General features: G+C 40.3%; 1 protein-coding gene across 10 annotated transcripts in view; it reads right to left on the bottom strand.

Moving 5' to 3' along the window:
• The window catches only part of foxp1b (forkhead box P1b), a 169,980-nt gene that overhangs the window by 98,000 nt on the left and 48,010 nt on the right, over nt 1-23,970 (bottom strand). For all 10 annotated transcript variants that reach the window (XM_079578555.1, XM_079578564.1, XM_079578562.1 and 7 more), the window contains one exon: nt 19,877-19,943. The gene's annotated coding sequence lies outside the window, so the exon portion shown is untranslated. The remainder of the gene's footprint in view (nt 1-19,876; nt 19,944-23,970) is intronic.

The following is a 23,970-nucleotide window of genomic DNA, read 5'->3' as shown; positions in this document are numbered from 1 at the left end:
TGACGTATTTTTCCTTGTCTGCTCTTAAAACCGGTACTGAAGGCATATCAAGAAAGAAGACAAACAATTGTGTGGTTTTAATTGGGATTATGAAAATGTAAAACAAATAGCATGGCAATCAAAGAGTCTATCTAGTCTCTCGTTTTTTCTGTGGTTGTTATTGAATTGGTCATTTCACAATGATGATAAACATGAGCTGAACTACAAGAGTAACCTTTAATACCCTCCTGCAACTATGGGCCAGAGGTAGGGTGAATATTGGACATCAGTGAGAGATCAAAGCTTGATCACATTTCGCTTGGTACCAGCGCAGTTCGGATACCTTAAAGAAGTGCATCCTCGTACCTGATAACCAACTACTAAGCAGGACTTATATGGCAGCCCTCAGTAGTCATACTACAATAACCCAAATGGTTTGTATCTCCTCTGGTGTAGAGTGAGTCATCTGAGGGTTCAGTGGTGTGTCATAACGCCCCCACACTCAGGGGCCTGTCTGAGCAGAATGGGCCGGTCCTGCAGCAGCTCCCTGGGCTAGTGTTAGAGCCTCCCCCTCCCTCCAGACACATGTTGACCCAGCTCACCCCTGCAGTCTGGCACAGCCTCCCTCCATAATGGGATTCTATAAACAAGAACCAAGTAAGCAAAGCTGAGGGATCTGGCCAGCTAAAGCTCCATCTAGAGGCCTCTGTTCATACTGAATCCTAATTAGAACTATGCTAAATTAAATGCCATTTGTAATAAACCATGCACTGATGTTATCCACCTCACTTATTCTTCAAATAAAAGGCATTTTTCCTCTGCCTTTTTTCCAATGTGGCTTAAAAGCACTGAGAGTAATGGCTATTATACATGCACAGCCATCCCATGCAAAATGTTCATGATTATATCGGAAGGGCGTAAATTTCCTGAATGCATAGCATCTCCAAAAGTAATCAAGAGAATGAGCTGCAGGGCTATTTTAATGTATGCAAAACTAGTGACCCACAATAAAGGAGCGAAAAGGGTACAATATATGCAAAGTAATGCATGCATGCTTAGGACCGGCACTGATGAGGGGATGGCTAAAATTAACACCCAATTAATTTTCAAATTGACAAACAAATGAAAGCCATAAATCTACTTTCTCATTAATTTCGCAACAGAATAATTCAAAGCAGCAATATCATGAGAGAAAAAATTGGAGGAATATAGAACATGGAAAATGGGCATTATCCATCATAAATATCAAGTAGATAGGAAAGAGCCTTATTAGAGGGCGCTGCTGATAACAATGTTAATCTGGGAGGCACTGAGGCGGGGACGACATCAGCAGCAGCGGGCACATGACTGAGCCATGCAACTGTTTATGCAACTGTTTATTTAGATGCAGCTCCTGATACACACTTCACTGACTGTTACCACTCTCTATTAGGCACGAAAATAGAATGAAAGGAAATAAATTGTTCATATAATACAATCATTTACGTATGTTATTTCATAATGAGCAGCACAATAAATGCCTCTCATAGAGCAGTGTGTGTGAATCAGTGATAAAAAAAGACCCTTAATAGATGCCTCATCTGACAGGTTACCTGATAAGGGAGAAGGGGAAAAATACAAGTATACACTGTAATACTAATAACCAGTGCCTTTGCAGCACCACAAAATAAACACAAAGGATAGCCATGAGAATTGTTGTGTTATTTATGTGGTATGTCAGTTTTTCATAGCAGCGAAACGAAAGAATCCACATAAATGAAATTTCAGGACATCAAAACAAACTTCAGTTCAGTTGAACCAAGCAGAGCTGTGCTGTTGTTGATTATTAGATGCCTGCCTGTTTTTTGGGAGCCAGGGAACTGCTTGCAAAACAAGTGTTTGGAGCAAACAGTGGGTAATAAAAAAAGGTCAGAGATCCTATTTGTTTACAGTGTGTTGTGTTTTCCCTATCTGGAATATGGGAGTACAGTACAAACAAGAGTCATGAGGCTCCCACCTGAGCAGACAGGGTGAAGGTTAAGCAGAGCCTGCGGCCTGCCGCTCACTGGAAACCCAATGCCTGTCCCCTACACAGGTCTGCAGAGGACTGGAGCTGGGACAGCCTGCGCAGCTGTGCCCTGACCTCTCCACTTGTTGTGTTTTTCTTTAATGCTCATGACAGTAGAACCTCGGAGGCCACCTGCTTCCATTTGCCAAGTTCTCACACAGCCCTGTTTACACAAGCGCAACAAAAGCACAACATTTCTTGGGTGTGAGATAAAGACACACAATTGAGGAGACAATAGGCAGAGGTTCACTTGGGTTTGGGTTGGTTGCCACACTAGACAACACATCAATGCGCAGCAAAGGTACAACGCAATTCTTCTCAAGGTTTTGAAGGTTGTTATGTTTTGCTGTATTTTGGCGGCTGCTTCTAGGGAAAAGTCCAAAGACAAACACAAGCTGTATGGTAAATAATCCATTATCGCAGCTCTCATCACTGATAAAGTACTCTGGGAACCTGCCTCTTGGAACGTCAGCCTGACAACAGACACACAAAATGGAATGCATCCCAATAACTTTTTCAAACAGTGGTCCCACACCCTCGTCTGTATTCAAAATCAAATCAACACAGCCACAGAGACAGAAACCGCGCACTGTGGGACTCGCTGATGGAAGGAAACTTGGCTCTTCTATTCAAAAACATCATTGTTGTGGACAATTACAAATCCAACTGTGATAACTTCATAACACATACTGTATTAGTGAACTTGATAAAAATAAAATATTTTAATGTAATGCAATATAGTGCTTTACCTGTTACCCACTTAGCAAAATACAATGGTCACACTCATTTCGGCAGGATATATCCTATATCCTACAAAGAAATATATATATATATGTTTAAATGTCTCCATATGTTTACCCTGAACTTTCTACTCCTTAATACATGTGATTAATCTATGTGTTTAAACTGTTACAGTCTTCTCTTAAATAATTGGCAACATGATTTTATAACATGTTACATTGTAAATTAAAGTATTTTTTGCGATTTTTATATTTTATAAATTTAAATGCATAAACTGCTTTATATATATATATATATATATATATATATATATATATATATATATATATATACACACACATTGCATTGTGTATTGTACCATCATTATTTTAAAATGAATCCATAATAGGGGCTGTTTTATAACTGACAAAAAAGTTGCTGGTTTGCCCATATGGAAATAACACTCTCTACATCATGCAACAGGAAAACATAAGATAAAAAGAACCATGCAATCCTGTGTGCCAACATGCACTTGCCAAACGTACCACTCAAAGCATTTTCAAACTTAATCTCTGTTAATCTTTCCCTGATATAGTGATAATATGCAAACCATGACTTCCCCTGACTTGTCAAGACTGAGCAGACCACGCACATCTGCAAACAAAAGCATCTATTTGTTTAATGAGTGATTGTTGCCATAGCCACGGTAAATAGAAGCAGCTATTTCATATTAACCAGGTGGTATAATGAACCCATTTCCTAGGTGACACCCGGGGCAGGCGCAGTGTAAACAAGTGCAGGGGATGGGCCTGACTTTAGTGACTCGTGGTTGATGCAAATGCACTAGGATAAACAAACGAGCATAAACAAAAAGCCATTCTTCTGACGTTTGACATTAAGGCGGTGGTTTGCAGCTGCTCGCGGCTGTGAATATGGACGAGGCACCGAGCTCCTATGGAAACGCATTTTAGTCATGGGAGAGCCAGCATTTTTTCCAACAAATAGTAGGTCCTCACAAGGGCCACAGCATGCAACTTGTAAAAACATGTTAAACATTTACTCAGTTCAATTATTCAGTAACTGGCGTTGTGGAAACAACAACAGGCTCCAAGGCGCTGGTGTTCAAAACAAGAGGAAACAATGAACAAAGTCAGATAGAACAGAACAAACAGAGGTGAAATGGATCATCAATCTGTGCAACACCACAATGACTTACTTACCACATTTTAAAACTCATCTGGATCATTACTGTCTTATTAAATAAAGTGAATAGGAAAGTTGGCTATTATTTTTGATACTCAGGTTTTTGTGAGCTCAGTTTTGTTTGAATCTGAACTTTTTTATTTGTGTCTGATTTGTTGATTTCTAATTCTTGTTTGTGAAGCATGAGAGAAAGTGATTTAAACATTTATACACTAATTTAAGTTGAGGATGTTGTACAGGATTGTATCATATTGTGCCGAAAGACCACACGAGAAATAGCAGTAGGTAACTAATAGTTAGACATTACATTGACATTAAACATTACTTTCTGAGTTTATCAATTAAAAAACACAACTATATGCGTGTTTATGAGTTACTTTATATCTGCAATAACAGCCATCAAACATACAACGAGCTATAAGCACAGTGTCCCCACGTGATTTCTTCCTGGACAATAAGATAGGCACTGTACTTCCTGTACCCTTTTACATTCACGCTTAGTAGGGTCCCAAACAAATGAAGAGATGGCTACGGATTTTGTAAAGGACAACGAGCTACTGATGGACAGTCACAGCAACGTGCTACAAACATCATGTTCGCTGTGAATCCTGCCCCAAAGGAAACGCCAGTGGTCGTAAGGCAGGAGCTTTAATCTTGCAAGCTAAAGGCTAGTGTTAAATAATTACAATACAACATGTAAACAACTCAATAAAATGCAAACTACTTACTTACTACTTTCTTGCACAGGCGCATTAAAACCTTGCACTAGTTTTAAATTTTATTTTGTGTTAGCCGTTAGCTTCAAGACAAAAACACCCACCATTATTGTTACGTCTCATGTAATGTTTTGAACCTGCTCCAGTCTCATCCTGTTTTTCTCCCGGTCCTTAACCAAATCTTGAGCTATCGCTTAATTTGTGTGGGACCCTGTTAACTTTGAATGTAAAAGACAGGGGAGAGGAAGGACAGTGCCGATGTTACTGTCCAGGCGTAAATCACATGGCCCGTGGTATAGCCCATCAGCCGAATTAACCTTACAATTGGCAGCATTGACGAGGCAGAGCTTTTAGCTGCATTTCACAGCATTTACACAGCATGCTAATTAGTAATAATAATAATTATGAATAATTCATTATCCTTATTGTTATTATCAATTAATATATTAACATTGGATATTATAATCTGTCAGCTACTTCCTTCTTGTCATAACTATTTCCACTATTTAAAGCAGAACTAAGTAACTCATGCCCCTTGAGGCCATAAGCTCCACTGCAGGCGTTGTATCGTATTGTGTTTTTTTACTCATTAATTGTCCGTGAGAGTAAATACTACACTGACAGAAAAGACAAAGGGAGAGAGGGATACATCCAATAACATAATGGAGATATTATTTTTTTAATCTAACTTGGCTGTAAATGCTGTTTAAGTGGCGCAAGCCTGCAGTTAGCTTTGTCCGTTAGCCTGTTAGCTTCTTCTTCGTGTGTATTGTGCCTCCGGAGGCAGGAAAGTTGCAATTGTGGTTTTCTGGCCAGAGACACCAGGGGGAGATGAAAGACCCCCCCCAATGATCCTATTAACACACACGGAGAGGATTTATTAAGGTATACAAGTTACTTAGTTCTTCTTTAATGAAAAACCAATAAATAAAGTTATATGCCCTATCTAATGTGGTGCGTTAAAAAGTGGGCTGTTGAGGCGGTATCCCTCAATCAACAAGCCCCCACCCAGCTACCCAAACTAGTTGACTTCATGGATGATGTTTGCATCCTGCTGTGTGATGCGTGAAATAGACAAAGCTTTATGTGCATAATATTAATTCAAGACACTGTTAAAGTGTATCAGTGTTTCTCAACTATGGGTGTAAGGACCCCTTGGGGCCTTTGTAATTGTTTCAGATTTGTTTCTTCTCTTTTTTCAAATAATAATTAATTTAGCCTCATAATTTCATATACACATTGTCACATTGTCTTTTGCGAATAAATAGGAATTTTAATTGATCAATTTAAAAATAATTAGCAGCACCCTCGATGTAGTAGGGTACTCAGAAGGCCAAGGTGTATGCAAGAAACGGGCTCTCATACAGTATATTGATGTTCACACCACAAACAACTTTCTTTTGGTTCGTAGCAAAATGTCTGCTTACCCCATGCTGGCTGGTATTAAACTTGAGAAAAGGTGTCAAACACAAATTTATGACACCTTGGAATGACAATGATGGGATTCTCAAGCATGAAATTAACACTGTGTGAGTGTATTCCAACGGCATGAGCACAGGGAAACCTCAACATGGGATCCTAGGTGAGGTGATTATATTATCCGCTACAAGCTCAGGTGAATTAGAATCAGGAACAGTTGTAGAAGGCAGAGTCAAACCATAATTTCAGAAAATACACATAGCTGCTTGTCTTTCTTGTGCGGAGCTATGTGCGCAACACCATGGAGCAACGGCTCGCTGTGCACAGACAATGACGGAATGTGCCAAAGTAAGGCAGGATATTTTTAGTACAAGTCGGGCCGATTGAGACTGAGTAAATAGAGAAGTCTAATGAGTTGAAATGTGCTTGTACATGGATGGAATAGTAATTCTGGGATGTGGGGCCTGTTTTGGGAGCGGCTCGCGGCTCACACATTTTCTCAGTGCCTGTCCTTCATTTGACTTTGATAATCCCGCTCACATGTGGCTCATGCCCATTAACAGTGCCGCGCCAGGACACAGAGGGGGGACGGGGGCCTCGGCTCCTGACCACAGACCCACCAGAAAATGGCTCTGTATTTCCCTCAAGCTCATCTTACCAATTAGAGCTGTCAAACACACAGAGCCCCCCCAAAACATAGCTCAAATCTATCAGCGCCCAGTGGGATGTGGAGACAAGCGTATTGTTTTACTACATAGCACTACGACATTTAGGCAACAGCAGAAATGATGCATGTATTTCAACGAAGAATGCACATAGTTGTTTTTTTATTTAACAAGGCAAATATGAAGCATTTGGCGCACTAATCCTAACTTTCGAAAAGGTGTGGACGCTATGCCTTCCAAAAAGTTATGTATCATTGTTTTGATTTCATACCAACACTTGTAAACACTTAAGGGGTCATTTACCAAGTGTGTGCTCCTTAAAACGAGGAATATGTGCAAAACTGGAGTAGCAGCAGCCTTTGCACATGTGTAACTCACACAGCATTCATAGCGCTAATACCGTTATTCCAAATGGTAAAGCCGGTGCAACATGCCCAGAAAATAGCATTTTCCAGCTTGCACTCGCTATTTAGTACCTGTCTTGATAAACAACTCAATTAGTATATTGCCTTAAAGAACTACCAAAATCCTCCTGCTGCTTCTGAAAGTTCTCACTTCACTAATATTGGTTACATTACCTTTTACTTACTGATAAGGTTAACCAACAGAAGGAGTGGGTGAAGAAACATGAGCGGCATTAGACAAAAACAATGTGAATCACGATATGGCTGTCTCTACAAATCGCCAGATCGTCACAGGGATCTGATCACAATTCAATTTGATTTTATGCAATTTTCTCATCCAGCCTTAAAATGTTGGCCATTTCCAGTAGCAAAGTTGAGCCCTGCTTGGTGCACGTCATCTGCTCTACTCTGCTTGGCTCAAGTTGCACAAGTGGAGTAGAGGGTTAAGATGTGTGTTAAGCAGAGTCCAGACACATTAAATACGGACTGGAGGAATAAAAAAATAAAAAAATGCTAATACTGTATGTTCGGACCCAAATTGAGATGAAGAGATTTCTATATCCAGTCTCCTAATAGGCATATCACTAGGCTGCACAATACAAATAAATATTGCAATATTTTAATTATAGTCTTGAATATTGCGATATTATATTAAACCATTTTAACACAGAACGCTCACATTGGGACAGTCATGGTGACATGTAAACAGGTAGCAACCTCCCTCTCTCTCGATACAGCTGCATTTTTGCCTTTTTCTGCAAACTGCATTTGTGGTTTCTGTGTTCCACATTGTTTTACTTGATACTTTTGTACGTCTTTGCCGTTCGGTGGATTTTTTTTTACTGTCAAGAGTCCATAATAGTCCTGAAGAAAGCAGCTTTTTAAAAGTAAACAGCTAGCTTATCAGCTAAACCCATTTGAGACCTACTTCTGAAACACTGAAGAGGCACCAAAAGCCCCCACACCTGCAGCACAGTGGAGACGTCACAACAGGAAACAAAAAAGCGACATTGAGGAGGTATCCGGGCGAGACTCACATGTAAGCCACACGTGCCCTCTATTGTTCTGGCTAAAAGACGTTCACTGGAGAGTAAACTGCTAAACACTTCCCAGAAGATGGTGAAAGACTGTTGTGGAGCGGAGGGAGCCGTGCAGGACGAAGAGGAAGGAGGAGGTGGAGGAGTTGACCAGTGCAGGACACCAAGCTCTGAAACAGGGACAAACCCAGGGGGCAATGCACCGTTTCAGAGGATCAGAGGAGACTGAAGGCAGCTAGCCAGGTTTCCTCCAGGTGCTACAGTTTCCCTGACCTCCAAAAACATGCTGGTCAGGTTGACCCACAGTAGCGGGCGCGGTGGCTCAGCACTAACACCTGAACACTATTTTGTTGTAGGCTTGTACAATGACAAATAAAGCTCTTACTTACTTAGTTACTTACTCTGAAACAAATGTATTTATTTATTTTTAAATGAAGACAAAACAATATTTACAAAGAGGTCAATCAGGACCAAAACAAGGTTAAAATGAGCTAAATAAGAAAAATGTAATGTTTGCCATTTGTTTTACCATGTGTTTTTTTTGTTTTAGGATTTGTCAGATAGAATTATGCATTATCGTGTGGCTTTTTGTGACATGGATACTGCATCACACAATAGTGCAGCCATACCCATTACAAACTTTTCCAAAACAGCTCAATCCAAATCAGACCATTAGTTAAATTTGACAGAATCCATCACCACCTAAAGAGTCTGTCATTCCTGATTGCACTTTTATTTCTAATCATTGGGGCTGGTACTCATATAACAGTCCCATGAGTATACAGGCTCGAGTGAAGGGAAATTGTGTCAGATGCGTTTTCCTGGGAAAACTACGGTTGGCCTCAGCGAACTTGTCTAATTAATACTGTCCGCCTATGCAAAGAGAAGAGCAGTTTTATTAGAGCAGCTGTCGTATGGGGGTATGTCATCTCTAAGGAGCGCTCTCATTCAGAGTGGAATGACTAACCGGGGAGGATTTTTGGCCATGCTTTTTGGTTCTGTTAAATCAGTACGACTTCTGCGGTAGGCTGCAGTTCTTTAACCAAACGCGGGCCAGTAATTACAGTGGAGTAAGTCATCAAATCTGGTAGATCTATTCATAATGGTCTGTGCCTTTATGGCTTTGCCCATAACAGAATAAATGTGTCCAATTATATGGATTTAGGTTAAAAAAAAAAACAACCCACATGTCTAAATCCTTCTTTTACTTTGGAGTACAGTTATTATCAAATACAACTGTCCTTCCAATGACCTCCATTCATGTAGTGTCCTATATCGGCCCAGAGAGACGTCTCTTCATTAACCTTTACTTGAAAATACCTCCGTGGCGATTGCACTTGTTTTCCCCGATCTATTCAACATGGCAATCAGCGTTTATTTCCACTAAAGCGCGTGTAGGCATCTGAAGCACAACTGTTTCTGTTGAGCAATTCTTGTGTGACGCTATAGTGGGGTCATTTAAGCCCACCAAGCATGTCATTATTTTAAAAGCCCCGGGATCCCAGAGAAGGGTTAAAGCGGAGGAGAGTTTGTGCCTTCCATTAAGCAGTTAAAGTGGAGACAAAGGGCGAGAGGCTAAACACCAAAAAGACCTTCCATGAATTTGTGCCTTTTAGCAGAGTCTTTCTTTTGTTAAATACAGCCAGTGTCAGAAGAATACGTCGCGCCCATAAAGCCGCACAATGACGATGTACAGTGGCACTAATACAAGGACATAGTTCATCGTGACATTTTGTGCAATTCCCAACTGATTAGGGTCATTACGGTGGACGCCTGATTTATGCTGTCATTTCCTCACACCGATCCCGCATCAATGAATCTTAATGAATTGGTAAATAAGGGTGATGATTACACCGGGTGACACGGCAACATTTCTCACCCGCAACGGCCCGCAATTTATGTAGACAATTAGAGACCAAGAAATTAATAAAAATTGGTTGACGGGGAAAGAAATCTTTATGGCGCAAAATGGAAGAGCATTTTTATTGAAGGGCAATTGTACCAAGTGGTGGAGAAAGTCTGCGACGAAGCCGGGCAAAGACTATTATAAGTGTTGAGGTAGGTTCGGCTGTGAGGAGATATCGTCAAAGAGTCTCCCATGGATCGATTACATTTACAGAGAGATACATTAAATGCTGTAAGAATTAGTGGCGTTTTCAATGTCCCCTGAAAAATACTTGTTTAGTTAAGTGCCTTTTTGTAATCATTCTGTGTTATCCTACTCAACTTACTATACTTTACTTTACTTACTTTATAGCAATATTTCAAAATGTATAATCATTTGAAAAGATAAAGTTGTAACTTGTTTACCTTAATAAATCCTTTTCGTAGTTCCTCTGGGGGTAATACAATTGTTAATGGGATGATTGGGAGGTCTTTCATCTCCCCCTGGTGTCTCTGGCCAGAAAACCACAATTGCAACTTCGCTGCCTCCGGGTCAGAGTTACCAATACACACTAATGGAATCACGAAGAAGAAGCTAACAGGCTAATGGGCAAAGCTAACTGCGGGCTAGCGCCACTTAAACAGTGGCTCAATCCGAAACCATCAAATTGTAGCCTCTAAGCACTAACACTAGCAACTAACTCCTTAACCTTTCATGGGGTCAACTGTTAGACCTCTATGCAGTTAGGGAACTAGACCTTCAGCAGCATTTGCACAATCCGTCCGTCCTTAAACAGGGGAAGGGGAAGTGACATCACCAACAGCTGCTTTTCTTCTTCTTTAAAGTTATTGGTGGAGTGCAGGCCAAACAAAAGTGCATGTCGCCCCCTAGTGTACAGTGTCCAACAACAACATAGTGTCCAAACAAAGACATTTAAGGAAAAAAATAAATCCAAATGATCCAAACATTTCCCTTTAGTGTTATTTTATTTCAACAGCTGTTTCATAAAGCTACATTATGCAAATGATCCATGTGGCTTAAGTTTCTACTAAATGAAAACAAAAGCATTTAATCTGTTTCCTGAGTTTACTCTTTAACACTGACATGTGACTGAGCTGTGGGGACGACAACATGGATTTATCACTTTTATAAAGTTTGGCTTGTGCAGAATCTTAATTTTTAATTATTATTATTTTTATTATTAAATGTGCTCCTGTCAATCAACAGTGGTTGCGCATGAATCACGAGGGTGGGGGCGAGGGGGGTGGGGTTTTTTGGCGCAGTGGCTTATGGGATGGCACATAGCTCCTAATCACTGGTTAGTTAGCATCAGAGGTCCCTATGCTAAAGTGGCCATGATAGTTAGCATCAAGGCTCCTTTTCCTAACTACTTCCTAACTGACTTACCAATTCGGAGGCAACTTGCCATGGCGGACGCTGACGCACATCCGGTTTGGCGTAAGAGCTCTTAGCAATCTGCCCGTTTCGGAACCAGCCAGTATTTACAGCCACGTTTGAGTGAAAAAAAAAAACCTCCATTATATAATTGGATGTACAATATCCCTCTCTCCCTATGTCTTTTTTGTCAGCGTAATATTTACTCTCACGGACAATTAATGAGTAAAAAAAAACGCTTCTGCGCTTATGGCCTCTGGGGGCATGAGTTTGTACTGCTTTAAAGAGGTTAGCATTCTTGAAACTACACTGACTAAAGAGACTACCATGGCTTCCCCCCGAAGGCTCTTGCTTGATCTGTTCAAAGACGTAAAGTTGTCGTGAGGATAATCTTGCCCTCATTGAAAAAAAAAAAATCTAAAATAATAATCTTTTTTTGTTGGTAAAAGGTGGTGCTTTAAATCCACGACGGGAAACAACTTTAAAAGGAAGAGAAGTTCAGACAGCGATCCTGTGAGATGTGAAGAGAGTGGCTGGCCGCAGTGAGCTGTGGAGCCAAAGTCCTTAAGATTCACCGCAAGCCTCTCAGGTGTTTGATCAGCATAAATACAGCCAGTATGACAAACATGTTTACCTTCTCACAGCAAACATCACACAATCGGACGCCACGAGGTGCTGCTTCTCTAATGAACACACAGGAGCTTTTATCAAGGCTGCCCGTGTCCCATCGTCGCTTTTATGAAGACTTCAAAACACATCTGTACAAAGAAGAGCAGCTAAATTATTTGCTCTAAACATACAATGGGGCAATATTTTTCAATTACCTTCTTGTCTGACGGGGGGAAATCTTTGTTAAAAACACATCTTAATGCCCTTCATCTTTTTTCCAAAGGAGGGATATCAAAATACAATCAGCTCTTTGAAGATATGTCTGATCAACACATAGCCATATACAATCTGATGAGACTCTCTTTAACTATCGGCAGCAACATCGTCATTATTTTTTATTTCCCATGTAGATTAAGAGGAGCTGCGTTATTATAGCGAGGGATAGACCTGTTTTGTGCATCACTACAAAGCATGCTGGCTTATTAATACCAACTTCTTAAAAGAGCACTTAGACTTCTAATGAGAGCCTTTATGTGTTACATATTGTGACTAGATTTAGTGAGAGGAAGCCGCTCTCCACATCAAACAAGCCGACCTGCTATTAGGCACAGGGATGAGGGATGCTCGGTGAAAAGAAGTGGAAAATTAAAGCTGAAGCCAGGCAGGAAAGGCTTAATTTACTGGCATGTACAGTATGCAAATGAGATTACTCTCAGCTTAACTGCATCATTTATGTCCGTAATAACAGCATCATTATTACTGGGCTCAAATTAAATTACTCTGTAATTAGCATATCAAAGTGATTGGTTAAAGTTTAAAACAAATACCCAGTTCTATTAATGAACATCTGTAATCATCATGTAGACTTTCAGTAAAAACATACAAAACAAATATGTGTTTTGTGGAAGAGACGGGAGATCTGTCTCAGTGACAGCTGGCTCAGAGTGTGAGCGTCTGCTGTATGGACTGTGTGCTGGCCTAAAGCTGGAGAGGAGAGTGCGGTACCTGCAGCTCCACACACTCAGAAGAGGTTTCCTAAACTCCAGGAGATCAAAGATCCAATTTCTCACACTTGCCACTTGAGGAGCTCATCAATAAAATACTAATCACTTCACGCCTGTTTCTGAGAATGGAATGGCAGCCAAAGGCTTAGGAAGACTTCTATATCACACGAAATACACGGCCGCTCTGCCTCTGACTGGTCTGTCGGCTGTTCAGTGTGCAAACTTCAGAATATGATTAGTACTCAGCTCCTCTGCAAAGCTCAAACTTTTAAATCCACTACACATGGCACCAGCAGCAAGTGCACTAGAAAAAATATATAGTTGGCAGCAGATCTACAGATGTTCCCCCTAAAATGACTTTTTTTACACACAGTACCCCATGCTTTATCAACTGTAGCTGTCGCATGTTACAGAAGAGGCATCTTATTTTATTCATTAAGAAATCCATTTACAAACCTTATTCTGCGCAAGTATGTAAAAGATGTGTGTTTCAAGAAAGAGTCAGGGCAAATCCACTCCATCAGCTAATGAGGGCACTCATTACACACAGAAGCGGCTAATGAAGGTGCGGTGGCTGGCCGATCCCCTCACCAGCATAAAGCCCTATGAAATGCTAATATCTCACTTCTAATTAAAGGATACTCAGTCCAAATGCACCTTCACGGCTAGTAGCTGGCAACATAAATTTTATTTTTCAACACTACACTTCACCTCGAGAAGAGCCCAAGAAACATTCCATTAATTCATTTTTAATACCCCCACTGGTCCCACATTTGATTTCGCTGTCTCTGGCTGCTTTTTCTCCACTCAGCGCATAATGTTCAGTGCATATCTTTAGTGCTTACAGAAGGATACAATTGTGACTTCCAAAAGGTTATTCACAATAAAGGTTTAACAACATATCAGCTGTTAAAATGTATAGAATTTAATAATATACTGCTTCTTATGTTTGTTCAAACGTATCTGTACATAATAGAGACTGATTTAGGAATATGTGACACTGCATACATATCAAATTATTATTTTGTACAGGAGGAAAACATTTGTAGTATTGTTATGTCATTTCCATCCTATTGTCATGTTATGTCAATGGTACATTACATGTTATAAGTGTGCCTAATGTCTGTCCAGTGCACATACAATCTGCATTGGCCAGTGCAACAGTATACATTTTCCATGCTTGCACATCTTTGGCCGTAAATACTGTACGTTCACATGAACACCCGCTGCCTTCTCAGAATCTGACCTTGGAGTCAGTAAACAAGCAACTGGAAAAGTTCATTAACATCAACAAAGAGACTTTAGCCTGTATCGAGAATGGAACAAGACAAAAGGTCAGTGCCATGGGTTTATCAGCAAAACATAACGGTGCCCAAGTGGAAAAAAAACTCACTTTCAAGAGCCTAAGTAAATACAGTTAACAGGACTTTACGCAAAACAGGCAAACAAAACTTGAGTTGCTGCACATAGAATACTGAAAGTCACTCAAGAGGAACACACATTTCAGAGTTTGTTCTAGGCTGTGTTTGTGGGGACTTAAGTAGTTTAATTGGAATGAACAGATTTTGTGCATCTTCAAAATTGTCATGAAGCACAATCAAACACAGACAGGCAGCCAATCAGAGAGCAGTGTGCTTCAACTTTGAACAGTTTGCGATTGTTTGGTAGCTAGTAGCATTTCTGTTGTATTTTTATGAAATAACTCTCACTTTCGCTGACCAACACAATACATTATCACACCCTCAAGTTATATTAAACTAATCGTCTAATTCATACATTCCTTAAGTTGATGATTAAAATGTTTCATACTTTTGCCACATTATGTAGAAATTAAGCAACAAATAGGTTTATTTCATTGCCATATGCAGTCTATCTTTGTATCCTTTTGACACTGAATTACAACCGCTTCCACACAATAGACAGAAATGTGCTGCTGAAAAATGCAATCAGATTTACAATGCAAAAATGTGGACAAGATCAGACCTTCACTCAAACTCGAAACTAATAAGTTTGCCGTGACAAAACATCTCTTAACAAGCAACCCCATCTGTAGAGCGCATCTCCTCCTTATCGTATCCCTCCAATGCTGTTTTGATGGGAAAAAGTAAAAGGCATGAATCTAAAGGTCAGTGTTAAGAGCATATCACATGACGTGTGTTTGATCCTGGCCCAAGTATTTTCCCAAGGATTCTGTGGCTCTGTATTGTGTAAATCAGCCGGACTGACCTTCTACATTCCACATGCTCTGTCCTCCCATTCATCCAGCGGCACAGATAATACTGGGCAAATATCATAAACGTGAGGATTTTAGGATTGGAGTGAGGCTGCCATCATCCTCCTCCAACTGGGGAAAAGCCAACCCATGCATCTGAAACAGCACTGGACAATCTAACTGCTGGCCTACGGTAAGTACTTGACCTCCTCAATGATTTGTAGCAATAGTTGGATTACAGTAGTTGTTATCATTATTAGTATACGTGCTAGTATTCTTGTGAAATACTGTATTAGTCCTAATCTGTCAAATGCACTTCTGTGAAATGTAGTTACACAAAACACCAGCAGATGGCGCCCCTATGCTGTGGGAAAAAGGGAAGGAGTTCAAAATCCTGATTCAGGTACATATCATAATCAACGTATAAGTCTGTGCCATGGTAGAATCAATATCAGTCGCTCTAATGTAAAAGTTTTCTCCATGAAAAATTCCAATTGGAAATGACTTCATCTTCACAGAGAGCAATGTAAAGCTTTATATATCAAAGCCACAAGCGTTAATGTTCCTCTAAAACACATCTCAGCAGAGCTCTCGCGATTATTGTGGAAGATGACCTCATCCGAGCACTATATAACCAAACTTATCCACAACGTTCACGATTCATACATGGCTTCAGCTCGTGACCCGGTCCTGAACCAAAGGAGGCGCACCAGTCACACCAGACCGTCCCACCCCCCACCCCTCTGGTCCACCCCTCGATAAATAACTTAACACAGCAAACAGCAAACTCATCAGTCACCCCGCACACAGCCAACACCCGGACAGAGATCGATGGAGGAGGCAGACAAATAAAGAAAGACGGACGGGGGACAAGAAAAGACGACACAATAAATGCAAGGAGGGGGTACATTGTGAGGTAGATAAATATCACATCGGAACCTTAGCCAACACCGCCGAGGGCCAAGTACTGTAAGGCGCTGAAAGACTATGGCATTTGTTTCTTATTGTCTAAGTGGCAGCTGAAATAGTCTCCCTGCTCGGGCCCCTCAGCTCCGCTCAGGCCGCTTTGACAGGGAGGTAACCATATTAGGATGTGTATGGTAAAGTAAACAATAACATAGTTGCAACGAGATGGAAATTTTTCAGCTAATGGTGTTTGTCATTCTTGTTTTCAGTGCTCAGAGTAGCCCAGAGGTAGTTTTTTTTTTTTTTTTAAAGCCTTCCACAGAGACTTGGTTATGAAAAACAAACTGGGAGCCAAGGCTAAAGAAAGTGCACAAATTGTAAATAAATATAACTTTAAGAAATGAGCCCACCTTACTTGTTATCACTGTGCAAAGTTTAATATATGACCACTTTTATAACAAGGTAACATCTTGCGCATACAGTAGCAGCCCCTCTCACATAATGATCTGTATTGAATAGTTGCAATAGTTTATACTAAAACTTGTGTGTGTTAAGAAAGTTGTATATTAATGTAAACGTGTGCGCTTTCTTTGCCTTTACTCAGATCCCTCCAACTCCCTCGCAGCCTCCTTTATAATCTCACACCAAAAACTCAAGCTGTTTATTTGCGTGGGGCTAAAACATTCCATTAAATAGCCCCACCAGGTGCTTTATCCCTAAAAGGGATTTGTTTTCTAAAATAAACAGAGCAGGACTGCCAGAGAGATCTATTTACCATGACGTGAAGTGACTCCTACAAAGGCCAATGTTCCTTCTTTTCAACTTTTAAAGCGAAAAGTTTGTTACCAGTAACGCCCTGACATGTATTGAATATATTTGTAAATATGTTCGATATGACTTTGTGGTCACGTTACTCTCCGTTGAGACTTGCTGTTAGCCCTATTTCACCTTGTCTGAAGCTGGGGGTCAGAACTGAACCTGAGTGAAAATTCAGAGAAAATAGAAGCTTTGACAATTTTTATCACTTGTTATTTCTTCTCATCTGGCAGTAAGACAACTCATCTGCAGATGGAATATGCTTACTGCAGCCGCCTCAGTCAATCTCACACAAAGGCTGTGTCACACCGGTGCCTGGTGGAGGCTGACATTATCAAAGCTGTTCTCTGTCCAAGGCACAGCTCAGTTTATACATCTGTCAATACGGAAAAAGAAGACATGTCTGTTTGATGCTGATAGAAAAATAGATTGAAACTTGCCAAACGCGCTTCTCCTCCAAAAGGAAATTTTAAGTAGCGAGAGATGACACATCTCTGATAACATTATGTGTACAATTGACTGGAGATAATAAACATCAGAGTGTCTGAGAAGCAGAGGGACGTGATGTTGCTCCATTGTGTGACACTGTGTTGGGGGTGTGCAGTGTGTTTAGGCAGAGAATACAGAGGCAGGCCCTGTGCCAGGGAGCATTGTGCTACAACTGACAGGGCAATGGGAGCAGAGCATCTGATATGAGCAGACGGCCTCAGAGGTGAGGCTGTTTACAAGGCTTTAACACATCCTGCGACTCAATCAAAAGGAAAAGCATGCCATCGCTTCATATTTCTGCTGTGCTTTCGGTTATGACATCTTTGTAGGGATGATAATTTTTCATTTTCACAGTGCATGCATCTATTCTGCCTGTCAGTGTTTTTAACCACAGCAGTGGAGCTCACAGAGTAGATTACGCTACTAGCAGTGCATGAAAAACACAGCCACAAGTCGGCGAGTGACAGAAGCGTTTAACTTTGCAGAGAAAAATCTCCCCCATGTGGCACTTGCGCTACAGCCGGTTGTTTATTATGTTCGGAGCTAAGCATAAGCGATTAAAGGAGCTCTTAAGAATCAAACTGTTATAAATGCATGGAAACACAGCCGCCTGTAAATGCCACAGAATTAGAAGCTTACCAAGCCTAATACTTTTCATGGCAATTTTCAGCTTGATTCTGATATAAAGAAATTACTTTTTTTTTTTTAAGTAAGCAATAAATGCAGTCAAGGGAACTATTACAGAGCCCCTATTTTCACTCCGAGCATAAATCTGCACGAGACCTCTCTGTGGCTCCAACTCATGAATCCACTTGTTTATTCCTAACACTTACATAAAAAGTGGATTAAACAAAGCAACCGCGACTGCTCAGACCAAGCAAAAGAACACTCATTTACAAAAAAAGGAGAAAACCTAGAAAGGAAGAGATGCATGTGTCCTCCTGCCTGAACATGGCCTCATGAAATTTAAATGAACTCCAAGCAGATGATTACATTTCAAGCCTTAAAAAAACATATTTTGGACGTCAAACCGAGCGTTGTATTTTTCTTGATACTGATGGTTTAAATAAATTCTCGGAAACAGGAGACCTCTTCATTCCAAGAGTGACACATTCGAGTTATTAAAAGTGTGTGTTTATCCACATGCCAAATGAATAGCATGTGAAAGGCCCTTAACACACAGAAATAAACTAAATAATAGATACAAAAGAAGCAATTTAAGTAAAACCAGCAGCTATGGAACTTAGACAAGGAACCAAATGGACAATAACGAGTTCATTCACATGAAGACAAACATTAACGTACAATTATTCACTCTCACATTGATTAACGACGAGCATTTCTGTTTTCTCCACGGACAACAAGGGAACATGTTTATAGGTTTGATCTAGCTGCATTTCTCACACACTCTGACACACACATGCTCTACGCAGGTCTATTGCGTTTTAAAAGAGCTTTAACCACCAAGACATGTTAATCCCATAAGCTGCCGCAGGGATTTTACTGATGCAATCAAAATCACATTGGAAAGTCGTGGCCGATAATTAGCCTGATTTTTGCCACATTAACATTAATTACACAAGCATCTGAAAGGTTTCAAGGCTGATCTCCCATCTGGTGCTCTGGCAGAGTGGAGGACGCACTATATCGAAACTTTTATGATAAAACAACCACATGCATACAAAATAAAATCAGACTTGCGTGATAATAGTGTTTAAATGTCATTAAAGGTCTGATGCACATACGTTTTGCTTTGAGAATTATTGACGTTATTGAATTTTGCTTTTATATCTGCGGCCTCTGGAAATACTCATTCTGACTTGGCATTATTAAAAGTTGAAAATATTTGCAGGTAGAATAATTACCTAAATGTACATGTCACATTAGAATGCGTTAGCCATTTGCAATAAAAGAAAATGAGGTATTATCTGGAGAAGATGTAATATGATTTTATAAAGTGAAGAAAAAGTTCTTCAAAAGTTTTTATTAAAGGGATATTTCTTCTCCCGAGCTGCCATGTCGGTGGAAGAAATATTTGATTGTCTCAGGAGTGGACATACAATTATTAAATGAAACAAATAAAAGTATAATTACAAATAACCTCGCAAAAGAAAATGCCTGAAGCAAAACACTAATGACACGAGTCAGAAAGATATTTCTAAAAGACGAACCCTGACTGTTGGTTTATTACTGTACCAATGCCCTGAGCCTGGCGCACCTGTTGCTCCCCTCCTTGCTTCATGTTCCTTTGAACACTCCAAATAGTACACAAACAAGACGACCACAGTGCATCCAGTTAATTTTTAAGCTCTTTCTAAACAGCATTCACACGCACAGCCACCCATGCCCACTGAATCGTCAGCTCTTTACCTTCTTTAAGGACTTGCTTCTTTAAAGCAGTCTTCGGTTCCAGCCGCAACACAGCAGCCTCCACACCCTGCAGGAAACAACACAACAAACATTAGAGGTTATAACATTTTTACAAGCGCAGACAACATGCAACCCGACCACGTACGTAAAAAACAAGCATGCACAATGAGTTTGATTATGAACAAAAAAACAAACACTTGAGTCAGTTCATTTAAAATCCATTCCATGCATTCCTGCGCTGTTTGCTTCCCTTTGTTCAAAGCTATGCACCTCTGATACACTGAAACAGGCAACACTCCACTATCCTGCTCCACCGTGCTATTGTCACCACAACGACTCCCACTGATAGCACCCAACAATAGGCCTGTTAAGTGCATGGATGCTTTATTTGCAAGACAAAAACTTTTCAAATTCCATACAGTAAATGTCCGAGCCAGTGCCCCCTGCTGGTATAAAATGGGATTCATTTCTTGGTTGTGAAGTAGCCTATATACTATACTCTATATTTTATGTATATTCCATCAAATAATAATAATAATCAATATATCATTTTTTTGTCATTTAAAGGTGTTATTAATAGAGACCTAACTTTTGAATTTTTTTGTGGTATAACTTAAATGTGTCTAGAAAATAACCTCAGCTATACAAATGCCAGCAGGGAGCACACATTTGTGTTCTTCGGGTATAAGAAGGGAATTTTTAGCAACCAGTTACATGGGAATTTGCATTAAGAAGAGAATTTGACTACATGCAGGATCAGAACAAGTCTGGTAAACGTGTCTGGACAAATTAATTGTATTGACCTCCATTGAAATATAGGTAGATCTCCCTCGTTGCAATTGAAAGTAGCTAAATATGCCAAATTACTGAAATTGCACAATAAACAAAGAGCAAAATCCTTGTTTTAAAAGCTAATGGCCCTTGTTTTACCATAAATATCAGATCGTATTGTAATAATACAATATTTTCAACAGACAATCATTGTTTCCTGTTGTACTGTCAAAAAACACACCGTATTGGACTCCTATACTTCTCCTGGCCCTCCCTCATCGACATGCATCCACATCTCCAAACTGGGCACTCAACCTAGTCACAAAAAGGACAGAAAAAGAGCAAGAAACCAAACCTTATTTTTATGGTAAACTGAAAAGTGACTGAGGGACAATATCTGAGGTGCATTTGAATAAAGGCATTAAAGCATATCCAAATATGAAAGCGGGGGGGTACTCTTTGTCTCTGGTCCTTTTTGCCATTTACATTTGGCAGTCAAAACTGTGGCTAGCCGTTGTGTTGCTTTTATCCAAAGCAGCTCCGATAGAAAGTGTGTGTTCTATGGACATTAATTATGTGTTTAACGCTGTTGAAAATGCGAGTCAACATTCAACTTGCCCTAAACTCTAATGCAAGTCGAACAATCAGCTCAACCAGACCATTCCAACACATGACCAGCCTATTACTGTGATTCATTACTCTTCAATTAACAAGTCATCAATGGAACCGTAAATCAATGGTGAGTGGTGACATATGACAGATATTTTCAGTTTCAGACTACTAAACATCATTAATTCCCATCACCTGAAAGAGCCCCGGGAGCTAAATGAGTTTACCCAATGCATAACATCCATTTAGATAAATGTTCCATCATTTTAATGACGAAAAATTTGTACGTCAGGAAAAAAAAGGACGAGAACAGGATTGAGATTGCAGCTGTGTGCCTTTTCTCCTTGTATTATAAAGCCCATCTCGTAATACCTAAACAGATAATTGTCTCCATTTCAAACAGCACCGAGGCAGTAATGTTGCCATTTAGAGCAGTGGGGGGCTCCGAACGCGAGGTGAGGATAAACAAGCACACGCTGCTTCACCCGGGTGGGGAAGCCGAGCCCATCACACACTCCCACGTGGAGATTTTAGGGAATAGAACATCTCCCGGTTGCGATAATTACCCACCTAGGAGGGTTATGTGCGGGCTCAGTAAGAGGCCCAAGCAGAGAATATGAATCACAATGCAACAATTTTCACAGACAGGTAAAATAAGTAGAACTTGACAAGACTGTGCTAAAATGGAGAGATGGTGACGTTGGTGTACGATGCTGGGAAAAAAATGTGTGGTAGTATATAGCATATAAACACACAATGACTGGCTACTATGGCTATACTGTGGCTACTTAAAGGAACCGGCCAGCCTTTTTTCCATACTGAGATATGTTCTTACCTGAGCTTAGACAAGTTGATGTGTACTTGTCTGGTCATTACGCGTGTGCTCAGTCACGCAAAAAGACCAGAGATGTTGTTAGCAATTAGCCTCTCCGAATCTCCTCTATGGGGCCAAACGGGGGTGAAGTTAGAAGCGACCAAGCTCTTCCACGTTTTCCCTATTTAAATATGGTTACATGAGTAGTTACACGATCCAAGTATAGTGACACAAAATTAAACATGTCGATTTTCTAAGCGGATAAAAAGGGGTACTATATTGTAAGATGTAACAACACCTTAGGAGCACATCAATGTCCGCGCAGTAATATCTTCACTTTACGACAAAGTGCTCCTAAAGTGTTATTACGCCTTACAATACAGTACCCCTTTTTATCTGCTTAGAAAATCGACATGTTTAATTTTGTGCCACTATACTTGGATCGTGTAACTACTCAAATGACCATTTTTAAAGCAGTAACTTGTTTATCATAATAAATCCTTCTGGGGGCAGTATATAGGTGTTAATTGGATGATTGGTGTCTCTCTCTGGTGTCTCTGGCCAGAGGACCACACTTGCAGCTTTCCCTGCACCGGATCGGAGGCGCAATACATACTAATAGAATCACAAAGAAGAAGCTAACAGGCTAAAGGGCAAAGCTAACTGTGGGCTAGCGCCACTTAAACAGTATATACAGCCGCATTTGAGTGAGGAAAATTGTGTAATTAGATGTACAATATCCCTCTCTCCCTTTGTCTTTTCTGTCAGTGTAGTATTTACTCTCACGGACAATTAATGAGTAAAAAAACGCAACATGCTACAACACCTTCAGTGGCACTGATGGCCTCTAGGGGCATGAGTTACTTAGTACTGCTTTAAATAGGGAAAACGTGGAAGAGCTTGGTCGCTTCTAACTTCACCCCCGTTTGGCCCCATAGAGGAGAGGAGGAGAGAAGCCAAACGCTTACAACATCTTTGGTCTTTTTGCGCGACAGAGAGCACGCACAAAGACCAGACAGGTACCCATCAACTCGTCTAAACTCAGGTAAGAACATATCTCAGTATGCCAAAAAGGGTGGCCTGTTCCTTTAAAACAAAACCTCCATTCTGCAGGTAGTTCAGATAAAGTGTCTTGCTCAAGGACACAATGGTAGTAATTTGTAGAGATTTTTGACCTCGTGGTGAAGGTAGAAGCATAAATCGGCATGTAATTTGTTCTTTTGTGATATTTTCTATCCAATTTATGGTAGTTTAAAAAATATATTTAAATTCAAAACACTATCAAGGAATCAGAGTCGACCTGATGGATAAGGAAGATCAAAAAAGCCCGAGAGAACATTGTGAGCACAGGGTTGTTTTTTAACTGAAGAATTGCCGTTTTGCCTCTCTTCCGGAGAGTTTTCTCAAATGATACGTGACAACCTTTTCTTCCATGCAAATCTCCAGGACAACTGAGCGCTAACACAAACAGGATGAGTTGATCATTAAAAAACATATGTGTTTATTAAAACCAAAATGTTTGCAGGAATATATTACTTTGCACTCTGAAATGTGTACACCTTGAAAAAAGCATGTGTGCAAGAGATAACATGACAGTTAGATCACCACCTCCAAATCAGATTCGACAAATAAATGTTTCCATTCTCTATGCAAATACTAAAGGCTTCATTGTAAATGTGGGGTGATAAACACATGCAAAAAGGCTGTTTTAACGGGAAATGGACAATCACAAGGGTTTTTCACTATGGTAATCACCTTCTAAGCGCCAACAAAGACTCATTTCATGCCATCCACAAACCTGTGAAGTGGACTTCCTATTTTGGAGTAGGGCACGGCTTCACAATGTGCTCTCTGTCTGGTCCCAGCTATGTTATCAGTGGCTTTGGCTTTGTTGGAAGAT

This window comes from Gobius niger (assembly GCF_951799975.1).
Source record: "Gobius niger genome assembly, chromosome: 20".
Classification (NCBI taxonomy): Eukaryota; Metazoa; Chordata; class Actinopteri; order Gobiiformes; family Gobiidae; genus Gobius; species Gobius niger.
The sequence above is the reverse complement of the archived record's forward strand: the minus strand, read 5'-3'. Positions and strand labels throughout refer to the sequence as shown.